Source organism: Cnephaeus nilssonii (assembly GCF_951640355.1).
Source record: "Cnephaeus nilssonii genome assembly, chromosome: 5".
Classification (NCBI taxonomy): Eukaryota; Metazoa; Chordata; class Mammalia; order Chiroptera; family Vespertilionidae; genus Cnephaeus; species Cnephaeus nilssonii.
The window spans coordinates 22058675-22070927 of NC_137076.1; positions in this window are offsets into that span (position 1 = coordinate 22058675).

Here is a 12253-nt window from a genome sequence, read left to right on the forward strand (position 1 = left end):
AGGAGGGAAGGATAATTAAAGATATCCACCAAGGTTGTTCTGAACATTTTTTTTAAAGTATGAGAGTGCCCATGACAATGATCAGCATGTGAACAGCATAATATGTGTTTAATAAAAAACATAAATAAATATACCCTCTGATTCAAGGCTTAAGGGTTACCATTGTTGGCTTTTGATTTCACCATCTCTACACTCTACACAGAAAACACTGTGAGAGGAGAAACCAAGATGGCAGCATAGGTAAACACCTATACTGCTGCCTCGCACAACAATTTCAAAACTGCAACTGGAAGACAGAGCGGACATCATCCAGAACCACCGGAAAGCTGGCTGAGTGGAAATTCTACAACTAGAAGGAAAGATAAAAGGACACTGAGACTCAGGAGCTGTGGAGGACAGAGGTGCGGAGACCCATGCGCAGAAAGGGTGGGCGGCTGAATATGCGGCTGGCTTACTCGTGGCGCGCATGGAGAGGGCGGACAGCAAGCGTGCGGCTAACTTTCTCGTTCTGGAGGGAAACAAAACCTCCTGACTGCACTGAAATCCAGCTCCGGGTGAGACTTTGGGCACCAAACTCATTCGGGGTGAAACTGGACTGTCTGACAGCGGGCGAAACTCGAGACCAGCCTTCTCTCAGAGTGTGCAGCCATTGCCGCGGGACACTGAGACACAGGGGCCTCTTAGGTCAGGGCTGACGGGAAACAAAGGCTGTCTGCTCCACCCTAAGACTTCGTCCCATCCAAGCTGAGCACAGAAGCCCCCCAGCGGAGACACAGCTTATCCTCACAGCCAACTGGCCTGGAGGTCAACTCCCCCCAGTGATACTAACAACAATCTAGGCTTAACTACAACAAGACTGTGCACACAGCCCACAAAGGGGTGCACCAAGAGTGTCCACCTCAGGTAACTGGAGAGGCTGAGCCACTGGGCCCTATAAGACACCTAGCACACAAAGCCACTCCATCAACTCAGGGAAGCAGCTAAAATGCGGAGACAAAGAGGCAGGCCACAAATGAAGGAAATGGAGGAAGGCAAAAGACTGGATATAGAGTTCAAAACCACGGTTATAAGGTTTTTCAAGAATTTCCTAGAAAAGGCCGATAAATTTAACGAGACCCTCGAGGATATGAAAAAGAATCAACTAGAAATTAAGCATACACTGACTGAAATAAAAATATTATACAGAGACCTAAAAGCAGACTAGAGGATCGCAAGAATCAAGTCAAAGATTTGGAATACAAAGAAGCAAAAAACACTCCTCCGGAAAAGCAAAAAGAAAAAAGAATCCAAAAAGTTGAAGATAGTGTAAGAAGCCTCTGGGACTTCAAGCGTACCAACATCAGAATTATGGGAGTCCCAGAAGAAGAGAGAGAGCAAGATACTGAAAACCTATTTGAAGAAATAATGACTGAAAACTTCCCCCACCTGGTGAAAGAAATAGACTTACAAGTCCAGGAAGCGCACAGAACCCCAAACAAAAGGAATCCAAAGAGGACCACACCAAGACACATCATAATTAAAATGCCAAGAGCAAAAGACAAAGAGAGATTATTAAAAGCAGCAAGAGAAAAACAGTTAGTTACCTACAAGGGAGCACCTATACGATTGTCAGCTGATTTCTCAACAGAAACTATGCAGGCCAGACGGGAATGGCAAGAAATATTCAAAGTGATGAATAGCAAGAACCTACAACCAAGATTACTCTACCCAGCAAAGCTATCATTCAGAATTGAAGGTCAGATAAAGAGCTTCACAGATAAGAAAAAGCTAAAGGAGTTCATCACCACCAAACCAGAATTATATGAAATGCTGAAAGGTATTCTTTAAGAAGAGAAAGAAGAAGAAAAAGATAAAGAAAAAAATTATGAACAACAAATACGTATCTATCAACAAGTGAATCTAAAAACCAAGGGAATAAAAAATCTGATGAACAGTATTAACTGGTGAATATAATAGAATCAGGGGCATAGAAAGGGAGTGGACTGACAATTCTCGGGGGAAAAGGGGAGTGGGGGGTGCGGGAAGAGACTGGACAAAAAGCGTACACCTATGGATGAGGACAGTGTGGGGGGAGGGTAAGGGCATAGGGTGGGGTAGGAACCTGGTGGAGGGGCGCTATGGGGAGAAAAAAGAGGAACAATGGTAATAATCTGAACAATAAAGATTTATTAAATTAAAAAATATAAAGATCATTAAAACTTAAAAACAAACAACAACACTGTGTGAAATATCTTCTCTTTGTTCCCACTAACCTCTCACTATGATTTACAGCAGGAGTCGGCAAGTTACAGTCCTCAGGCCAGACATGGCCCACTACTTGTTTTCATGAAGTTTTACTTATAAAACTTTACGCAGCCATGCCCATTCATTTACACATTTTCTATGGCTGCTTTCATGCTATGGAGGCAAAGCTGAGTTGTTACAATAGAGACCAAGTGACTTCCAGAACTGAAAAGATTCACTATCTTGCCCCTTACAGAAGTTTGCACCCCAGATTTAGAGGCTAGATTTTCATCTCTTCGCCAAAAGTTCATGCTAATTTCATATTCAGCTTCCGTCCAACCTTTACTGACCACCTACCACGTGCTTAAGCCCTAGTAATACATAATCAACAAAATAAGGCCTGTGCTCTTTTGGAGATCACAGCCAAGGGCGTGGGTGGGAATTTGTTCATTTTATTTAACTTAACACGTCTGTAACATTTATAATGTGCCAGGCACTGTTCGGAGCGTTCTTGCAAATGTGTAATCCTTGTAACAACCCTATGAGGCGAGTGCTTTTCTATTCCGCACTTTCAGATGTGGCGACTGAGGCTGCTCAGAGAAGTGGAGTCACTTCCAGAAGGCCACACAGCAACTAGCAGAACTAGACTATCAATCCAGCCAACCTGGCTCCTGAGCCACAAAGCTGCGTGAGCTCTTATTCAGAATCCCTTGGTCTGACATGCAGATTGGAGAAACTACATGTGAATATTGCCCAGAGAGTCCCAAGACTACAGAAGGGGAAAGACTAGGCTGACTTTTTCTCTTAAAGCCCTTCTACCTGAGCCCTGCCTCATCAATGCACGTTCCCAGACTCTCTGCACCAGGAACTTTTATAATCACCCCCCCCCCCGCCCCCGCAACACACCCAAAGGGGCTGTGGCATTTGCCCAAGGTGACCCAGCTCTAATGGATGGGCTACGATTGGAAGGCAGCTACTTTTGCTGCCCAATCTGTCCTTGGTACCACATGTGGGGTCTCCAGAACAACTTAAAACAGGCAAGAACGGCCTTCTTGGATGGCCAAAGGCCACATTTGCTTTGGACAGTGGCATTTCGGGCATGATTTTTTACCTGTACTGTTGCCCATCTGATTGGTGGCCCTGAGCTCATTGGGGGTTATAAGACCTGCACCCTCCTCTCCCCAAAGGGGCTGCAACAAGTTGAAAATGTTAGAAGGAAATATATTATTTCATTTTATTTTGTCCCAATTTGGCCTCCTTTGAGCTGGTTCTAGCGGCCAGGAGAACCTTAATATGTTGAAAGGACATTAACTTTAGTGATGGTGGCAGAATGGTGATTCTGGGGGGTGAGCAGGGGGGATGTTGATTTACAAACTGCTTGGGTTCCAAAGGTTAATGTGGAGAATCTGACAGATCATAAGGAATTGGGGCGGGGGGGCACCATCTCAGGAGCGGGAGAGGGGCGGGGGGGCCTCACCAGGCCTTCCATGGCTGGCCACAGCCAGAGCTGCTCATCCAAAGGCCAAAGGGAGGGTCGGTCTGCACTGAAACCAGCCGCTGCACTGAAAAGGCAGCTCCCTGGGACCAGTCCTATTATTATTATTTTTTTAAATACCATCGCGGCTAGAATTGTCCAACTGCCTCCCTTTAAAAAGGAAGGGGAAAAAAACTGCTCTGATTCCCAAGCAGGCTTTCTTTAAAGGTCAGACTTCAGTTTAACTGTGATGTCTAAACAACTTGCTGGCCTCTCTCTCTCTCTCTCAACTGTGTAAACTGAGGACTCCAGCTGCTTAACATCCGCCCCGGAGCCATCGCACACTGTTGTCGAGGCTTCCTGCCCACCTGTGCTGCTGTGCATGCTCGCCCTTTAATAATGCACCGAATCTCATCTTTGTTAAGAACCCAAGAGGCGGTGCTTCTGTTACGTCCACTTTACAGACAAGGAAACTGAGGCACAGAGTGAAGAAAAATACCCCCCACCCCCCCCCCCACCCCACCCCCGCATCCTGATTCAGCAAGAAGTAGAGCTGGGATTTGAACAGGGGACCGTCTGGCTCCCAGGCCAGAAATTCAACCACACCCCAGGCCAAAGCCGCGCGGGGCCCCCACCTGACCTCAGGACCCACCTGGAACCCTCCGCCCTCCGAGAGTCCTTCAGAACACTGACTCCCCCAGTTCGTCTTGACCAAGCCCCTTGTGCGTGAACAAAGAAGTCGCCATAAATGTAATGACTGAGTATTATATGATGAAAATTGGATTCTTACTTTGGACCTGCCTTCCATTTCTCTCAGCACACTGTCCACCGGGAGCAGGAAGGACCGGAGATGGGAACCGGGAGGGTGAACCCACAGCTTCCCGCCTCCACTCGGAAGCCACAGCGCCACCTAGTGGCTAGTTGTGGCAGCCACGGCCAAAGCCAAGCACTGTTCTAGCACAGGGGTCCCCAAACTTCTGTAAAGGACCTGAAAGTAAAAATGTTCAGCTTTGCAGGCCAGGCTCTTCTAAGACTCAACTCTGCCCCTGTAGCACCCATGTAGCCACAGACATCATACTTATATGCACACAAACTGACCAGGCTACATTCCAGTAAAACTTCATGGACATTGAATGTTTACTAACTTCATAGAATTTTCACATATCAAGAAATATTATCCTTCTTTTGATTTTTCCCCAACCACTTAAACAAGTAAAAACCTTTCTTAGCCCATGGGCCACACCAAAACAGGTGTCTGACTGGATTTGGCACCCTGACTATAGCTTGCTGGCCCCTGTTCTAGAAGCTGGGGACCTAGCAAAGAACAAACCAGGCAAAAATGCCTGCATTGGTGGAGCTAGTGGATAGACTACAGTCAACAGATTAAAAGCCAAATATACTAGTATACATACTAGAGGCCTGGTGCATGAAATTCGTGCATGGGGGGAGGGCGGGTCCCTCAACCTGGCCTGCACCTTCTCCAATCCGGGACCCATCGCGGGATTGGGCCTAAACCGGCAGTCAGACATCCCTCTTGCAATCCGGGACTGCTGGCTCCTAACCCTCGCCTGCCTGCCTGCCTGATCGCCCCTAACCACCTCTCCCTGCCGGCCTGATCGCCCCTACCCGCCTCTGCCTGCTGGCCTGATCATCCCTAACTGCTCTCCTCTGCCAGCCTGATTGCCCCTAACTGCCTCTGCCTCAGCCCCCACTACCGTGGCTTTGTCCGGAAGATGTCAGGTCTAATTAGCATATTAACCTTTTATTAGCATAGATGAACTGGTCAACCGTGCTAATGGGAAAAATTAAGTAGGGCAGGGGGAATAGAAATGTATAGGGGCTGCATTTAAATAGGGTGGTGAGGCCCTGGCTGGGTTGCTCAGTTGGTAGGAGCATCGTCCCATACACCAAAAAAAAAAAAAAAAAAAAGGTTGTGGGTTCAACCCCCAGTCAGGGCAAGTAAAGGAGGCAACTGATCAATGTTTCTCTCTCACATCGATGTTTCTCTGTCTCCCTCTCTCTCCCTACCTCTAAAATCAATAAAAACATATACTTGGGTGAGGATAAAAACAAGAACATAGGGTGGTGAAGAAAGGCTTGTTGAGGCGGTGATCTTTAAGTAACGGTTGGAAGGAGGTGAGGAAGGAGCCATGTGGATATATAGAGGGGAAACATTCCCACCAGAGGGAATAGCAAGTGCAAAGGTCCTGAGGCAGGCCACCCTGGTGTGTTTGATGAACAGTGGGGAGGCTCATGCAGCTGGAGCAGAGTGAGCCAGGGGAGAGCAGGAACAGGGCCTTGAGGGCCTTGGGGAGGACTTTGGTTTGCCCACTAGACCCATTTCAGCAATCACTGAGATCACATACAGGTTAATCATCTCTCTGTGCGGTTCAGTGACATTAGTCGTTTTACCAACAGTCCCATATAATCCTAATTTTCTCACTGAAAACTATGGAGCTATCTTACTGGGCACTGAAAATGGAGGGAGTGAGAGAATAAATGGGAAAATTGATTCTCTAGAAGAATCCATTTCTTCCTCACCTTGTATGCCCTCTCCTGTACGCTTAGGCCTCAGAGACCAGGACAATTCAGGCCAGCCACCCCAGCCCCAGCTGGTGACCTGCAGGATGGCTGGGCCTGAGCCTCTACATCACAGAAATGGCTGGTTCTGGCCTGAAAGGCAAGGTCACGCCATTCCTGTCCTGGCGTGACCCTCAGATGCCTCAGTAACACTGGGAACCTGTTTGCATAAAGAGCAAAGGAACAGTGATAATAACAATGACAATACCTGCTCTGGCTGCTTCACAAGACTGCTGTGTGCCACGTGGAACACAGAAACACTTTGGGAAAGCAAGACGTGCGGCACAATCTATCACAATGGTGAGGAGGGTTAAATGAGTTTAGATAGAAAGGACTTGGATCCATGCCCTGCAGATAGCAAATGCCCCATCAATACTGGTTATTATTATTATCATTACAGCATAATAAGTGTTATTCATGGCACTCATTGCGGTTCGCTTAGCTATCCTCACCCAGCCCATCATTCTCCCACCCAGGTCCTCTATGCGCTGAGGAGGAGGGTGGGGTTAGAATGTGGCTGCTCAGATCAGGGTCCACGGACAGCAACATTGACCTCAGCTTGGAGCCTATTGAAAATAAATTCAGAGTCCCAGGCCCCCGGTCAGACCTGCCGAATGGGAATCTGCATTTAACAAGATCCCACAGGGGTTCCAATCGTAGTGAAGTGTGAGAAGAAATAGCCTGGAAGTTTCCTCCTTGGGGAGGCCCTCCCAGTCCCCCCCAGACTCTGTGCAGCCCCTGAGCACTCCTCCTGCTTATCATTTGTTTTGTGTTGGTTTTTCCTGCCAGGTGGAGAGTGTGGTTCTGGAAAGAGCGGACTGTTGACTGATGTGTCCCCAAGGCCCCACATGAGGGGGTGTCCTAACTATTGGTGAAAGAAAGAAGTAGGGGGAGAGGAGGGAGGGGAAGAAAGGAGAGAGGGGTGAAGGGGTGAGGAAGGGAGAAGGTAAGAGGGAGAGAGGAGGGGAAAGGAGAGAAAAGGGGAGGGAGAAGGAAGGAAGGAAGGAAGGAAGGAAGGAAGGAAGGAAGGAAGGAAGGAAGGAAGGAAGGAAGGAAGGGGAAAGAAGGAGGGAGGGAAGGAAAGAGATGAAGGGGAGAGGAAGAGATAAAGTGAGGAGTAAGGGGGAGGAGGAAAGAGGGAGAGAAGGAAGGAGAGAAGGAGGGAGAGAAAAGGAAAGCATGTAGGGGAGAGGGGAGGTACACAGCGCCTCCTCACTGCACTGTGGGTATAAGAAGCTCCAAAGTGAGTTAGGGGCACCCCCAGGGAGTACATCTGTGGAAGTGTGGAACCAAATACTCAAACTTCCATTTCTGCTATTGTTTCGTCTAAAACAAAGAAAAGCATTGGCTTTCTTAATCCTTAATATATGGTTGACCCAAATCTACTTAGCCAGTTGGCAGCGACCCTCACTCATTCTCGCTGGATATGTTCATTCCATAGATATTTACTGAGCACCTACTGGGTACCAGCCTGGTCTCAGGCACCAGGGACACGGCAGTGAGCAAGAGAGATGAGCATCCCTGCCGGGGACATTCTAATGGGAGAAACAGACAAGAACAAGATAAATAACCATGGCAACCCATGGCGATGTACTGCCGTCTGCTCAGACCTGTGTTAAGGGGTTAATGGATTGGGATATTGGCTGGCAAAGTGGAAGGTTTCTAGAAAGAATAAGGATTAAAGGAAATATAAATGGGAGCAGAAAGGGGTGGTGAGAAATGGCAAAGCTGGGACTCTGTCCTTTCCTGGCACCAGGACTCCATCAGTCATAGGAAGAAGTAAAAACAGTGGTGAGCTCTTGCAATCTCTATTAAAAGGCAGCCAAAAACATTCAAAATTCTCATGAAGACGTTTTGGGATGTGGAGTCCCATTTGCTATGGTTACTTCACCTTCGTAGGCACTCTGCCTGGTGGGATTCCCATGGTGGGCAAAGCTACGTGGTGAGCAGGATGCAAAGGTTTTCAAACAGACAATTCAGAATGGGGCATCTTCTATAGGACAACTGATCTGGTTTCTTCCATGAATCAATGGGATGGGGAAAAGGGGCAGGGTATCTGCCTAATAAAAGAGTAACATGCTAATTGACTGTACCTTCGCGACGCCCACCAGCCAATCAGGAGTATGCAAATTAACCCAACAAAGATGGCAGGTTAATTTGCATATGCGGGTGCCCAGTGGCCAGGGGCGGGGCAGGGCGGGAGGCTTGTGTTGTCACCATGGCAACGGCGCAGGTGTTCTGCACCACCCCAGCCGCTCTGGGCAGCGTGGGAAGGTGGAAAGGCGGCTCCGGGCTGGAGGGGAAAGGCAGCTCCGGCCAGAGCGAAGGCAGTGCCAGCAGCCAGGGGAAGGAAGGCCCATTCTTGCATGAATCTTCATGCATCGGGCCTCTAGTAGACTAAATAAGTCTAAAGAGATAGAACAACAACAAAAATAAACACAGAATTACCATATGATCCAGCAATTCCACTTATGGGTATACAGCCAGAAGAGCTGAAAACAGGGTTTTAGGAGATATTTACATACACTCATGTTCATGGCTGTCTTAGTTACAATGGCTGAAAGGTGGAAGCAACCCAAGTGACCATTGACAGATGACTGGATAAACAAAAAGTGGAATATCCATAGAATGGAATATTATTCAGTCTTTAAAAGGAAGGAAATTCTGACACATGCCACAACATGGATGAACCTGAGGATATTATGCTGAGTGAAATAAGCCAGTCTTTATGATTCCACTTAAGTGAGGTCCTGCAGAAGTCAAATTCATAGAGACAGAAAGTAGAATGGTGGGTGTCAGGGGCTGGGGAGTTACTGCTTAATAGGAACTAGGTTTCAGTTTAAGAAGATAAAAAAGTTCTGGAGATGGATGGTGATAATTGGTGTACAACAATGTGACCATACTTAGTGCTCACCAAACAGGACACTTTAAAAATAGTTAAGATGGGCCCTGGCCGGTTTGGCTCAGTGGATATAGCATTGGCCTGCGGACTGAATGGTCCTGGGTTTGATTCTGGTCAAGGGCACATACTCTGTTGCAGGCTCCTCCACCGCCTGGGCCCTGGTAGGGGCATATGCAGGAGGCAACCAATTAGTGTGTTTTTTTCACATCAATATTTCTCTCTGTCTTTCCCTCTCTCTTCCTCTCTCTCTAAAAATCAATGGAAAAATATCCTCGAGTGAGGATTTAATAATCCTATATAATAAAGAGGTAATATGCAAATTGACCATCACTCCAACACACAAGATGGCCACCCCCATGTGGTCAAAGATGGCCGCCCCCATGTGGACACAAGATGGCCACCACAAGATGGCTGGCAGGGAAGGGCAGTTGGGGGCGACCAGGCCAGCAGGGGAGGGCAACTGGGGGGGACCAGGACTGCAGGGGAGGGCAGTTGGGGGGGACCAGGCCTGCAGGGGTAGGCAGTGGGGGTGACCAGGCTGGCAAGGGAGGAAAGTTAGGGGTGACCTGGCCAGCAGGGGAGGGCAGTTGGGGGCAACCAGGCCTGCAGGGAAGGGTAGTTGGGGTTGACCAGGCCAGCAGGGGAGGAAAGTTAGGGGCGACCAGGACAGCAGGGGAGGGCAGTTGGGGGCAGCCAGGCCAGCCAGGGAGGGCAGTTAGGGGTGACCAGGCCAACAGGGGAGGGCAGTTAGGGGCAATCAGGCCGGCAGGGGAGCAGTTAGGCATCGATCAGGCTGGCAGGGGAGTGGTTAGGGGGTGATCAGGCTGGCAGGCAGAAGCGGTTAGGGGCAATCAGGCAGGTAGGCAGGCGAATGGTTGGGAGCCAGCAGTCCTGGATTGGGAGAGGGATGTTCGACTGCCCGTTTAGGCCCAATCCATCGGGCCTAAACGGGCAGACGGACATCCCTCTAGGGGGTCCCAGATTGGAGAGGGTGCAGGCTGGGCTGAGGGACACACACACACACACACACACACACACACACACACGCACGAATTTCATGTACCGGCCTCTAGTAATAAATAAAATAAAAATAGTTAAGATGATAAATTTTATGTTATGTGTATTTCACCACAATAAAAAAAGACATTTGACAACCAAATGCAATATACAGACCCTCTTGATTCAAAGAAATCAACTACAAAAACACAAGTAGGGAAATTTGAATGTGGGCTGGAAATTAATATAAAATTATATTGTTAATTTTGTAAGTGTGGTATTAGTAAGAAAATGCCCGTGTGCTTTAGATGTGTAACTTGAAGTTGGTGAAACCCCATATAGTCTGGAATTTGCTTTAAAATAGCTCAGAAAATAGAAAAGAAGGAAATGGCTTAATGATGCTAATCTGGAAAAAATCTTGATAATTATTAAATTGGGGTCATGGACATATGGTGCTCACTGTGCTGTTCCCTCAATTGTTGATGTATTCGAACACTTTCAAAATAAAATGCTCTTACAAAACAAGTATTCAAAAAGTGAAGGCAAACTTCTAAAACACGAGGGCAAAAGTGTTTGTATCATTAAAAATTAAAATCATGTTGCCCTAGCCGCTTTGGCTCAGTGGATAAAGCATCGGCCTATGGACTGAAGGATCAAGGGCACATTCCTGGGTTGCTGGCCAACCCCCCGTAGGGGGTGTGCAGAAGGCAGCCAATCAATGATTTTCTATCATCATTGATGTTTCTAGCACTCTTTTCCTCTCACTTCCTCTCTGAAATCAATAAAAATATTTATCTAAAAATATAAAAAATATTTTAAATCACTTTAAAACATTTACTCACTAATATCTCATCATCTTAACATTTTTATATTGCATGTAATAAATTCAGCAGAATAGTTATAATTGATAAATAAAAATATACATTATGGGTGTGCTGAAAATGTGTTTGTTTTATGGATAGGGGTAGGAGTTCAGGAGTTTGAAGATCATGGCTATAGATTCTCCAAGTCTTTCCATGATCCTAAAAAGCGACGGGAATAGGAAACTGAGGCAGAAGCTGGCCATTCAAGGAGGTTGTGGCAGAAATGGCATCTTAAACAGGGTCTCCTGATTCTGCATACCCTACAATGCTTCTCTTTTCTCCATGATATGACTGACTTTCTTATTTTCTGAGTTATATGAAAGTATGTTCCTACCACCTTCTACTGTAGCAAATCTTTGGCCAAATGGTTAAGAGCTCTCAAGTTTTGGAGTCTGACAGCCCCCGGGTTCGAATCCCAGTTCTACCACTTTCTAGCGGCAAACCCACAGGCACTCACCTCACCTCTCTCAGCCTCCATTTTTCCATCTGCAGATTGGGGACAATAACTACTGCATGGCAGAATTATGAAAGGGCAACAAGATCATAAAGTTCTGGCCACAGTAGGTGCCCAACAAGCATTAGCTGTCATTACTATTATAAACTAGTGGGCTGGTGCACTGATTTGTGCACATTGAAAGGAAATTAATTAGAAGGTGGCCAGCAGGGCAGGACTGGACAAGGCGGGGCTGGACACGCCCTGGAGCCAACCTCCCGCGGTCCCTCCCTGGCCAGCCGCACCTGGTGCCACAGCTCAAAGGGCATCTGTGGAGTGAGCGGGGTCCCTCCGGCAGGTGGGGTCCCTCGGCCTGGCCTGCAGGGATCAGGCCAAAACCAGCACTCTGACATCCCCTGCAGGGTCCCAGAGTACAAGAGGGCACTCTGCAAAGGTGCTGTGGTACAGGGTGTGGAACACAAATGCAGGTGTGCAATAAACCAGATTTGGGGCCGACAGTGCCCCCAGCAACAACATAACCCACAGCCAAAGGTGGAATCGCCCAAGAGGAATCAGGCTCCCTGCTCTCTGGTTTCAGGGTGCGTCACCCAAGAACTGCTGCTGCCAAGTCACTGCAGCTCCACAGCTCCTGAGTTGAGTGTCTGCCCCCTGGTGGTCAGTGCATGTCATACGGAAAAGCCTGACCAGTAGAATGGTCACTTAGACTTTTATATATATAGATATAGATTATACTCTATCATTTTCCTTGGGCAACAGGGTGT